This window comes from Oncorhynchus keta, chromosome 6, assembly GCF_023373465.1.
Source record: "Oncorhynchus keta strain PuntledgeMale-10-30-2019 chromosome 6, Oket_V2, whole genome shotgun sequence".
NCBI classification, from domain to species: domain Eukaryota; kingdom Metazoa; phylum Chordata; class Actinopteri; order Salmoniformes; family Salmonidae; genus Oncorhynchus; species Oncorhynchus keta.
Window position 1 is genome coordinate 8,866,485 of NC_068426.1, and position 12,500 is coordinate 8,878,984.

General features: G+C 44.2%; 1 pseudogene; it reads left to right on the forward strand.

The window, feature by feature from the left end:
- The window catches only part of LOC127930822 (replication protein A 70 kDa DNA-binding subunit-like), a 111,972-nt pseudogene that overhangs the window by 20,479 nt on the left and 78,993 nt on the right, over positions 1–12,500 (forward strand).

Genomic DNA, 12,500 nt, shown 5'->3' on the forward strand with positions numbered 1-12,500 from the left:
GTCTCCCAGTCCCTGCCGTTTTTGAAAAACATTCCCACAGCATGATGATGCCTCCATATTTCACTGTAGGGATGGTGCCAGATTTCCTCCAGATGTGACACTTGAAGTTCAATCTTGGTTTCATCAGACCAGAGAATCTTGTTTCTCATGTTCTGAGTGTCCTTTTGGTACCTTTTGACAAATTCTAAGTGGGTCTTTTACTGAAGTGACTTCTGTTGGCCACTACCATACCATTTGTCGTTTTGGGGCATTGTGTGTAGAGTGTGTGATGAGGACATTTTATTACTAAATCCATTTTAGAATAAGGATATGTAATAAAATGTGGAAAATGGGAAGGGTCTGAATACTTTTCGTAGGCACTGTATAAATATATTACAGGCCTGCTAAAGTGAATCTAGGTGACCATCTATGCTATAGGCAACCTAAATGACAGAGACAAAATATATGCCAGAGTTGACCCTTATCAATAAGTGGTTGCACAGATTTAGACAAAGCACTCTAATTCTAGGAAGCAACACATCCGCCAATGCTGATCTTCAACACTGGATCCCCCAGGGGTTCATGCTCAGCCCCTCCTGTACTTCTTGTTCAACGACTGCATGGCCAGGCACATCTCCAACACCATCATTAAGTTTGCAGATGACACAACAGTGGTAGACCTGATCACCGACATTGACGAGACAGCCTATAGGGAGAGGTCATAGACCTGGCCGGGTGGTGCCAGAATAACAACCTCTCCCTCAACGTAACCAAGACTAAGGAGATGATTTGGACTACAGGAAAAGGAGGATAGAGCACACCCCCATTCTTATCGACGGGACTGTAGTGAGCAGGTTGAGAGCTTCAAGTTCCTTGGTGTCCACATCATCATTGTACTAGAACGGTCCAAACACACCAAGACAATCGTGAAGAGGGCACGACAAAGCCTATTGCCCCTCAGGAAACTAAAAAGATTTGGCATTGATCCTGAGATCCTCAAAAGTTTCTACAGCTGCAACATCGAGAGCATCCTGCCTGACTGGTTGCATCACTGCCTGGTACAATTGCTCGGCCTCCAACCACAAGACCCTACAGAGGGGGTTGTATGCAACTCAAGTACATCACTGGGGCTAAGCTGCCTGCCATCCAGGACCTCTACTCCAGGCAGTGTCAGAGACCCCAATGGTCCTAAAATTTGTCAAAGACCTCAGCCACTCCATTCATAGACTGTTCTCTCTACTACCACATGGCAAGCGGTACCGGAGTGCCAAGTCTACACAAAGTTCTCAAACTTTTACTCCCAAGCCATAAGACTCCTGAACAGGTAACCAACTACTTGGACTAATTGCATTGTGTGCCCTCATCCCTCCTTTATGCTGCTGCTACTCTCTGTTCATCATATAATCATAGTCATACAATCTACATGTACATACTACGTCAATCAGCCTGACTAACCGGTGTCTGTTTATAGCCTCTCTACTGTTTATAGTCTCTCTACTGTATATAGCCTCTCTACTGTATATAGCCTCTCTACTGTATGTAGCCTCTCTACTGTATGTATCCTCTCTGCCTCTCTACTGTATTCAGCCCCTCTACTGTATATAGCCTCTCTACTGTATATAACCTCTCTACTGTTTCTCTCTACTGTATATAGCCTCTCTACTGTATGTAGCCTCTCTACTGTATCATAGCCTCTGTACTGTATGTAGCCTCTCTACTGTATATAGCCTTCTACTGTATATAGCCTCTCTACTGTTATATAGCCTCTCTACTGTTATAGCCTGAACTGTATATAGCCTCTCTCTGTGTATAGCCTCTCTACTGTATATAGCCTCAGACTGACTATATAGCCTCTCTACTGTATATAGCCTCTCTACTGTATATAGCCTCTCTACTGTTATAGCCTCTCTACTGTTTATAGCCTCTCTACTGTATATAGCCTCTCTACTGTATGTATCCTCTCTACTGTTTATAGCCTCTCTACTGTATATAACCTCTCTACTGTTATAGCCTCTCTACTGTATATAGCCTCTCTACTGTATGTCCTCTCTACTGTATGTAGCCTCTCTACTGTATATAGCCTCTCACTGTATATAGCCTCTCTACTCATATAGCCTCTCTACTGTTATAGCCTCTCTACTGTATATAGCCTCCTCCACTGTTTTCTCTCTACTGTATATAGCCCTCTACTGTTAGCCTCTCTACTGTATGTGAAACTGTATATAGCCCCTCTACTGTATATAGCCTTCTCATGTAGCCTCTCTACTGTATATAGCCTCTCTACTGTATATAGCCTCTCTACTGTTATAGCCTCTCTACTGTATATAGCCTCTCTACTGTTTATAGCCTCTCTACTGTATATAGCCTCTCTACTGTATATAGCCTCTCTACTGTATGTAGCCTCTCTACTGTATGTATCCTCTCTACTGTTTATAGCTCTCTACTGTATATAGCCTCTCTACTGTATATAGCTCTCTACTGTATGTAGCCTCTCTACTGTTTATAGCCTCTCTACTGTATATAGCCTCTCTACTGTATAAGCCTCTCTACTGTATGTAGCCTCTCTACTGTTTGTAGCCTCTCACTGTATATAGCCTCTCTACTGTATATAGCCTCTCTACTGTTATAGCCTCTCTACTGTATTACCATCTACTGTTTATAGCCTCTCTACTGTATATAGCCTCTCACTGTATATAGCCTCTCTACTGTATGAGCCTCTCTACTGTAATATCCTCTCTACTGTTTATAGCCTCTCTACTGTATATAGCTCTCTAATTATATAGCCTCTCTACTGTATGTAGCCTCTCTCTGTTTATACACTGAGCCCTCTACTGTATATAGCCCTCTACTGTATATAGCCCTCTACCTAGCCCTCTACTGTATATAGCCCTCTACTGTATGTAGCCTCTCTAATGTAGCCTCTCTACTGTATTGCCTCTCTACTGTATGTAGCCTCTCTACTGTATGTAGCCTCACTACTGTTTATCAGCCTCTCTACTGATATGTAGCCTCTCTACTGTATGTAGCCTCCTACTGTTTATAGCCTCTCTACTGTATATAGCCCTCTACTGTATGTAGCTTTCTCTACTGTTTATAGATACTGTATAAGCCTCTCTACTGTATATATATATCAATAACCAAGATATATGGAGATGATTATATATACTACAGGATATAAGGATATGCCATGTAGAGCACTCTCTACTGTATATAGCCTCTCTACTGTATGTAGCCTCTCTACTGTATATAGCCTCTCTACTGTATATAGCCTCTCTACTGTATATAGCCTCTCTACTGTTATAGCCTCTCTACTGTAATAGCCTCTCTACTGTTTATAGCCTCTCTACTGTATATAGCCTCCTCTACTGTATATAGCCTCTCTACTGTATGTAGCCTCTCTACTGTATGTAGCCTCTCTACTGTATATAGCCTCTCTTGCATATAGCCTCCTGAGATAGCCTCTCTACTGTATTTCTCTCTACTGTTTAAGCCTCTCTACTGTATATAGCCTGCCTGACTGTGCATCACTCCTGTATGTAGCCTCTCTACTGTATGTATCCTCTCTACTGTTTACCTCTACTGTATAAGCCTCTACTGTATATAGCCTCTCTACTGTATGTAGCCATCACTGTTTATAGGGGCTATAGCCTCTCCTGCCTCTCACTGTATGGACATCTACTCCAGGCTCTACTGTATGTAGCCTCTCTAAGCCTCTAGCCTCTCTACTGTCAAAGGTCTACTGTATGTAGCCTCTCTACTGTATGTAGCCTCTCTACTGTTTATAGCCCTCTACTGTATATAGCCTCTCTACTGTATGTAGCTCTCTACTGTATTTAGCGGTCTCTACTGTTATAGCTTCTCTACTGTATTTACTCTGCCATAAGACTCTCTGAACTGTAACCAACTACTTCTACTGTATGTAGCCTCTCTACTGTATGCTGCTCTCTACTGTATCATCTCTATAATCATAGTCATACTGTAATAGCCTCTCTACTGTATATATACTACTGTCAATAGCCTGACTATAGCCTCTCTCTGTTTATAGCTCTACTGTATATAGCCTCTCTACTGTTTATAGCCTTCTACTGTATATCTCTCTACTGTATAGCCTCTCTACTGTTTATAGCCTCTCTACTGTATATAGCCTCTCTACTGTATATAGCCTCTCTACTGTATGTATCCTCTCTACTGTTTATAGCCTCTCTACTGTATATAGCCTCTCTACTGTATATAGCCTCTCTACTGTATATAGCCCCTCTACTGTATATAGCCTCTCTACTGTATATAACCTCTCTACTGTTATAGCCTCTCTACTGTATATAGCCTCTCTACTGTATGTAGCCTCTCTACTGTATATAGCCTCTGTACTGTATGTAGCCTCTCTACTGTATATAGCCTCTCTACTGTATATAGCCTCTCTACTGTATATAGCCTCTCTACTGTTATAGCCTCTCTACTGTATATAGCCTCTCTACTGTTTATAGCCTCTCTACTGTATATAGCCTCTCTACTGTATATAGCCTCTCTACTGTATATAGCCTCTCTACTGTATATAGCCTCTCTACTGTTATAGCCTCTCTACTGTATATAGCCTCTCTACTGTTTATAGCCTCTCTACTGTATATAGCCTCTCTACTGTATGTATCCTCTCTACTGTTTATAGCCTCTCTACTGTATATAACCTCTCTACTGTTATAGCCTCTCTACTGTATATAGCCTCTCTACTGTATGTAGCCTCTCTACTGTATATAGCCTCTCTACTGTATGTAGCCTCTCTACTGTATATAGCCTCTCTACTGTATATAGCCTCTCTACTGTATATAGCCTCTCTACTGTATATAGCCTCTCTACTGTATATAGCCTCTCTACTGTATATAGCCTCTCTACTGTATATAGCCTCTCTACTGTATATAGCCTCTCTACAGTATGTAGCCTCTCTACTGTATGTAGCCTCTCTACTGTATATAGCCTCTCTACTGTATATAGCCTCTCTACTGTTATAGCCTCTCTACTGTATATAGCCTCTCTACTGTTTATAGCCTCTCTACTGTATATAGCCTCTCTACTGTATATAGCCTCTCTACTGTATGTAGCCTCTCTACTGTATGTATCCTCTCTACTGTTTATAGCCTCTCTACTGTATATAGCCTCTCTACTGTATATAGCCTCTCTACTGTATGTAGCCTCTCTACTGTTTATAGCCTCTCTACTGTATATAGCCTCTCTACTGTATATAGCCTCTCTACTGTATATAGCCTCTCTACTGTATGTAGCCTCTCTACTGTATATAGCCTCTCTACTGTATGTAGCCTCTCTACTGTATGTAGCCTCTCTACTGTATATAGCCTCTCTAGTGTATGTAGCCTCTCTACTGTATGTAGCCTCACTACTGTTTATAGCCTCTCTACTGTATATAGCCTCTCTACTGTATGTAGCCTCTCTACTGTATATAGCCTCTCTACTGTATATAGCCTCTCTACTGTATATAGCCTCTCTACTGTATATAGCCTCTCTACTGTATGTAGCCTCTCTACTGTATATAGCCTCTCTACTGTATGTAGCCTCTCTACTGTATGTAGCCTCTCTACTGTATATAGCCTCTCTAGTGTATGTAGCCTCTCTACTGTATGTAGCCTCTCTACTGTATGTAGCCTCTCTACTGTATGTAGCCTCCCTACTGTTTATAGCCTGCTTCTACTGTATGTAGCCTCTCTACTGTATGTAGCCTCACTACTGTTTATAGCCTCTCTACTGTATGTAGCAGGCTGATCATTAGATCTCTCTACTGTATGTAGCCTCTCTACTGTTTATAGCCTCTCTGGACTGTATATAGCCTCTCTACTGTATGTAGCCTCACTACTGTTTATAGCCTCTCTACTGTATATAGCCTCTCTACTGTATGTAGCCTCTGGACACTGTATATAGCCTCTCTACTGTTTATAGCCTCTCTACTGTATATAGCCTCTCTACTGTATGTAGCCTCTCTACTGTATGTAGCGTCTCTACTGTATGTAGCCTCTCTACTGTATATAGCCTCTCTACTGTATGTAGCCTCTCTACTGTATGTAGCCTCTCTACTGTATATAGCCTCTCTACTGTACATAGCCTCACTACTGTATATAGCCTCTCTACTGTATATAGCCTCTCTACTGTACATAGCCTCACTACTGTATATAGCCTCTCTACTGTATGTAGCCTCTCATTGCTTCATTAACATTGATTAACAGCTGATCATTAGACTGTGGACAGGTTGATCATTAGACTATGGACAGGCTGATCATTAGACTATGGACAGGCTGATCATTAGACTATGGACAGGCTGATCATTAGACTATGGACAGGCTGATCATTAGACTATGGACAGGCTGATCATTAGACTATGGACAGGCTGATCATTAGACTATGGACAGGTTGATCATTAGACTGTGGACAGGCTGATCATTAGGCTATGGACAGGTTGATCATTAGACTATGGACAGGCTGATCATTAGACTGTGGACAGGCTGATCATTAGACTATGGACAGGCTGATCATTAGACTATGGACAGGCTGATCATTAGACTATGGACAGGTTGATCATTAGACTGTGGACAGGCTGATCATTAGGCTATGGACAGGTTGATCATTAGACTATGGACAGGCTGATCATTAGACTGTGGACAGGCTGATCATTAGACTATGGACAGGCTGATCATTAGACTATGGACAGGCTGATCATTAGACTATGGATTTGGGTGAATTGGGGTGCGACTAAATGAAACGCACCCAAGCTCCTTTCATGAAAACCCTGTAGGATGAATAGCCTACCCTTTTACTGCGTCCTCTCTAGCCACTTAGAACAACATATTGCCGGTGAGAATGACTCTGGGGAAAACACATTGGATTTGGTCTGAACGGTTTAGTGCGGCAATATGGGAATCTGTATTTTTTAGGAATTCAGACGAAAAGATCCCAACGCAGTTGGTGAGAAAAGGCATTTAACCTTTCTGTGTAGACAAAGTACCTGTCTGTCTTGTCTTTGTAGGACCAGTGTTGAGACACATTTAACCTTTGCAACTTCGACTTGGTCTGTCCACACTCTTATAAACCAGTCCCTATCTTACCTGTTACCTGTGTTCTCTGTAGTGTCCTCTCCAGGCCAGAGAAGGACTCTTCAGAACCAGGTCTCTGCTGAGAGTCACGCTGCTGCTTCTACTTCTACTGCCTCCCCTCACAACCAGCCCAGAGGTGAGTTCCATCACAATGTACTGGAATGTATTTTTTACTGCCTGCTTCTACTGCCTCCCCACAGTCCATTCCTTTAAGCAGGGCTGAAGGGAGGATCCACTATATTCCTCACACCAGTCCATTCCTTTAAGCAGGGCTGAAGGGAGGATCCACTATATTCCTCACACCAGTCCATTCCTTTAAGCAGGGCTGAAGTGAGGTTCCACTATATTCCTCACACCAGTCCATTCCTTTAAGCAGGGCTGAAGGGAGGGTCCACTATATTCCTCACACCAGTCCATTCCTTTTAGCAGGGCTGAAGGGAGGTTCTACCATATTCCTCACACCAGTCCATTCATTTTAGCATGGCTGAAGGGAGGCTACTTAATATTCCTCACACCAGTCGGTAGAAAATCATAAAATCTTAATGTCCATTTTACTGTAAAGTGTACCCTAGTTACACTATAGTCCAGCAGGGGGAGCCATCCTTGACTGGTATTACTATGGGTGTATGTTTCTCCTTCGTGAGTGTTAAACTTGTGTGTGTGTGTGTGTGTGCGTGCGTGCTAGCGTGCGTGCGTGTGGGTGATATACTGTATTTGCCTTATCCCGGGGTATTTTGAAATGCCGCTGAAATTATTGTCTTGATATTCTGATTATTTTCTTGATATGATCGTCCCACACTGATCTCTCTCTCTATCCGGATCCCGTGTGTATGAATATTAATGTTAACTACCCCGTCGTCAGCCGTCTGCTGAAAAAAGCGGCTCTATCTGTGATTTCCCCCAGGACACACACACAGAGTAGGATACACTGTTTGCTGTGATCCACAACAGGAGCTTAAATTCAGTGAACAAACTATTGAATATTTTTCATCCTTGTCAATTACCCCCTTCTCTCTGTACAGTTCTTCCTCCATACTAAACTGTACAGGATCAGGACGTGTACAATACATTATGTAGATCACGTCACAAATGGCACTCTATGACCCATGTGAAGTGCACAACTTTTGACAAAGGCTCATAGGATTGTGTACTATAGTAGTGTAGTACATGTTGGGTATAGAGTACCATTTGGGATGCACTTTACACACTGGCCCCTGTTAACCCTTTACACACTGGCCCAGGTTAACCCTTTACACACTGGCCCAGGTTAACCCTTTACACACTGGCCCAGGTTAACCCTTTACACACTGGCCTGCATTAGGGCTTTACACACTGGCCTGTATTAGGGCTTTACACACTGGCCTGTGTTAACCCTTTACACACTGGCCCAGGTTAACCCTTTACACACTGGCCTGTGTTAACCCTTTATACACTGGCCCAGGTTAACCCTTTACACACTGACCGTGTTAACCTTTTACACACTGGCCCAGGTCAACCCTTTACACACTGGCCCAGGTTAACCATTTACACACTGGCCTGTGTTAACCCTTTATACACTGGCCCAGGTTAACCCTTTACACACTGGCCCGTGTTAACCCTTTACACACTGGCCCAGGTTAACCCTTTATACACTGGCCCAGGTTAACCCTTTACACACTGGCCCAGGTTAACCCTTTACACACTGGCCCAGGTTAATCCTTTACACACTGGCCCAGGTTAACCCTTTACACACTGGCCTGTGTTAACCCTTTACACACTGGCCTGTATTAGGACTTTACACACTGGCCCGTGTTAGCCCTTTACACACTGGCACAGGCTAACCCTTTACACACTGGCCCCTGTTAACCCTTTACACACTGGCCCCTGTTAACCCTTCACACACTGGCCCAGGTTAACCCTTTACACACTGGCCCCTGTTAACCCTTTACACACTGGCCCAGGTTAACCCTTTACACACTGGCCCCTGTTAGCCCTTTACACACTGGCCCGTGTTAGCCCTTTACACACTGGCCCAGGCTAACCCTTTACACACTGGCCCCTGTTAACCCTTTACACACTGGCCCAGGTTAACCCTTTACACACTGGCCCGTGTTAACCCTTACACACTGGCCCGTGTTAGCCCTTTACACACTGGCCCAGGTTAACCCTTTACACACTGGCCCCTGTTAACCCTTTACACACTGGCCCAGGTTAACCCTTTACACACTGGCCCAGGTTAACCCTTTATACACTGGCCTGTATTAGGGCTTTACACACTGGCCTGTATTAGGGCTTTACACACTGGCCTGTATTAGGGCTTTACACACTGGCCTGTATTAGGGCTTTACACACTGGCCTGTATTAACCCTTTACACACTGGCCTGTATTAGGGCTTTACACACTGGCCTGTATTAGGGTTTTACACACTGGCCTGTATTAGGGCTTTACACACTGGCCTGTATTAGGGCTTTACACACTGGCCTGTATTAGAGCTTTACACACTGGCCTGTATTAGGGCTTTACACACTGGCCTGTATTAGGGCTTTACACACTGGCCTGTGTTAACCCTTTACACACTGGCCCAGGTTAACCCTTTACACACTGGCCTGTGTTAACCCTTTACACACTGGCCCAGGTTAACCCTTTACACACTGGCCTGTGTTAACCCTTTATACACTGGCCCAGGTTAACCCTTTACACACTGACCGTGTTAACCTTTTACACACTGGCCCAGGTTAACCCTTTACACACTGGCCTGTGTTAACCCTTTATACACTGGCCCAGGTTAACCCTTTACACACTGACCGTGTTAACCTTTTACACACTGGCCCAGGTTAACCCTTTACACACTGGCCTGTGTTAACCCTTTATACACTGGCCCAGGTTAACCCTTTACACACTGACCGTGTTAACCTTTTACACACTGGCCCAGGTTAACCCTTTACACACTGGCCTGTGTTAACCCTTTACACACTGGACCAGGTTAACCCTTTACACACTGACCGTGTTAACCTTTTACACACTGGCCCAGGTTAACCCTTTACACACTGGCCTGTGTTAACCCTTTATACACTGGCCCAGGTTAACCCTTTACACACTGGCCCGTGTTAACCCTTTACACACTGGCCCAGGTTAACCCTTTATATACTGGCCCAGGTTAACCCTTTACACACTGGCCCAGGTTAACCCTTTACACTGGCCCAGGTTAACCCTTTACACACTGGCCCAGGTTAATCCTTTACACACTGGCCCAGGTTAACCCTTTACACACTGGCCTGTGTTAACCCTTTACACACTGGCCTGTATTAGGACTTTACACACTGGCCCGTGTTAGCCCTTTACACACTGGCACAGGCTAACCCTTTACACACTGGCCCCTGTTAACCCTTTACACACTGGCCCCTGTTAACCCTTTACACACTGGCCCAGGTTAACCCTTTACACACTGGCCCCTGTTAACCCTTTACACACTGGCCCAGGTTAACCCTTTACACACTGGCCCCTGTTAGCCCTTTACACACTGGCCCGTGTTAGCCCTTTACACACTGGCCCAGGCTAACCCTTTACACACTGGCCCCTGTTAACCCTTTACACACTGGCCCAGGTTAACCCTTTACACACTGGCCCGTGTTAACCCTTACACACTGGCCCGTGTTAGCCCTTTACACACTGGCCCAGGTTAACCCTTTACACACTGGCCCCTGTTAACCCTTTACACACTGGCCCAGGTTAACCCTTTACACACTGGCCCAGGTTAACCCTTTATACACTGGCCTGTATTAGGGTTTTACACACTGGCCTGTATTAGGGCTTTACACACTGGCCTGTATTAGGGCTTTACACACTGGCCTGTATTAGGGCTTTACACACTGGCCTGTATTAACCCTTTACACACTGGCCTGTATTAGGGCTTTACACACTGGCCTGTATTAGGGTTTTACACACTGGCCTGTATTAGGGCTTTACACACTGGCCTGTATTAGGGCTTTACACACTGGCCTGTATTAGGGCTTTACACACTGGCCCAGGTTAACGCTTTACACACTGGCCCAGGTTAACCCTTTACACACTGGCCTGTGTTAACCCTTTACACACTGGCCCGTGTTAACCCTTTACTGAATAACTGTTTCTAGCGTTGAAAGTTTCCAAGACATCAGTGGCCTCGATTATTGGGAAATAGAAAAAATATGGAACTACCTAGAATTTGCCTAGAGCTGTCTGTCCAACCAAACTGAGCAACCGGGCAAGTAGGACCCAATTACCACTCTGACAGAACTACATAGTTCCTTGGCTGAGATGGGAGAACCATAATGATAACAGTCTCTACAGCACTTCATCAATCTGGGCTTTATTGGAGAGTGGCCAGACAGAAGCCACTCCTGAGAAAAAGGCACATGACGGCATGCCTGGAATTTGCTAAAAGGCATGTGAAGACTCTGAGAGCATAAGGCAAAATATTCTGTAGTCTGATGAGACAATAATGTAACTCTTTGGCCTGAATGCAAAGAAAACCAGGTATATATTGTTATCCGTCTAACACCATCCCTGCCGTGAAGCTTGGTGGTGGCAGCATCATGCTACCGTGACATACAAAGCTCTCCCTCGCCCTCCATTTGGCAAATCTGACCATAACTCTATCCTCCTGATTCCTGCTAACAAGCAAAAACTCAAACAGGAAATACCAGTGACAAGCTCAGTATGGAAGTGGTCTGAAGAAGCGGATGCTAAACCTAGGACTGTTTTTCTGCCACAGAATGGGATATTATCCGGGATTCTTCCAATGGCATTGAGGAATTGACCTGTCTGTCAACGGCTTCAGTAATAAGTGCATTAACGACTTTCTCCCCACAGTGACTGTACGTACAAATCCCAACCAGAAGCCATGGATTACAGCTAACATCCGCACTGAGATAAAGGCTAGAGCTGCCACTTTCAAGGAACACGATACTAATCGAGAAGCTTATAAGAAATCCCACTACACCCTTGATGAACCATCAAATTGGCAAATCGTCAATACAGGACTAAGATCTAATCCTACTACACCGGCTCTGATACTCATCAGATGTGGCAGGGCTTGCAAACTATCATGAAATACAAAGGGAAACCCAGCCGCGAGTTGCCCTTTTACACTAGTCTATCAGACTGAACCATGCATGAAAGCACCAGCTGTTCGTGACGAATGTGTGATCACACTCTACGTATCTGATGTGATTTAGACCTTTAAAACGGTTACCATTCACAAGGCCACAGAGCCAGACAGATTACCAGAATGCGTACTTGAAGCATGCGCTGACCAGCTGGCAAGTGTCTACACTGACAATTTCAAACTCTCTCTGACCCAGTCTGTAATACAGTTGAGGTCAGACGTTTACATACACTTAGGTTGGAGTAATTTAAAATCATTTTTCAACTACTCCTTAAATGTATTGTTAACAAACTATAGTTTTGGCA